Source organism: Mastomys coucha, unplaced genomic scaffold (assembly GCF_008632895.1).
Source record: "Mastomys coucha isolate ucsf_1 unplaced genomic scaffold, UCSF_Mcou_1 pScaffold3, whole genome shotgun sequence".
In the NCBI taxonomy this organism is placed as follows: domain Eukaryota; kingdom Metazoa; phylum Chordata; class Mammalia; order Rodentia; family Muridae; genus Mastomys; species Mastomys coucha.
This window is the reverse complement of record NW_022196909.1, coordinates 55,400,509-55,401,293: the sequence shown is the minus strand read 5'-3', so window position 1 is coordinate 55,401,293 and position 785 is coordinate 55,400,509.

Sequence of the window (785 nt, the reverse complement as noted above, 5' to 3'; positions counted from 1 at the left end):
AAAAAAACAAAGCATTTATGTTTGTAAATTCCAAGTCATCAAAAATATGAGAAGCATAGAAAAGCAATGTAACATGGCAATCAACAAGAAAGGCTGTATAAAATAAAGAAATCTTGAGTAATATAGCTATAATGGAAACAACAAACCCTGCTCAAAGTGCTAGACAAAAAGAGTGGCAAGGAATATGAGTCTCCTCTCCTCATTTCTTGCCTGAAAAAAACAAAGTAAAGAAAAATATGTAAGTGCAAAGACAAAATAGTAGATTATTGACCCACAAAGCAGATGCTGGGAAGTTACACAGGACGACTATGCAATGTCACTCTGTTAACTATTCTGATGAGCAAGAATCAGAACCCAAGAGAAACTGTTTAGAATGATCAGTCCACTTTTCAGGGAACAGCAGTCAATGAAGCACAAACACCTCAGGTCTCAATACACCAATCACTTGCAGGCTACCCAATGAAAAGAGGAGTCACTGAGAACCACAGAAGTGCAGGAGCCTGCAGCAGAAGCTGACCTGAACTGCACATATGGAACAAGCAATTCCTGCTAAGACTGCGGAGCATGAAAACAAGTTCCATGGTAAGATGACAGTATTTACAAGGTTAAGACTACAGAGGCTGGTGTGATATTAGAGACTCAGTCTTTGAAATATACAGTGGGAAAATTGAAGGACTACTCAATCTCATAAAATGAAACTGATCAGATGAGGTGTACTACAGAGTAACATATCACTCTGAAAGAAAGAAAACTCAATTCAAATGCATTTCCTCATTTGTCCATGG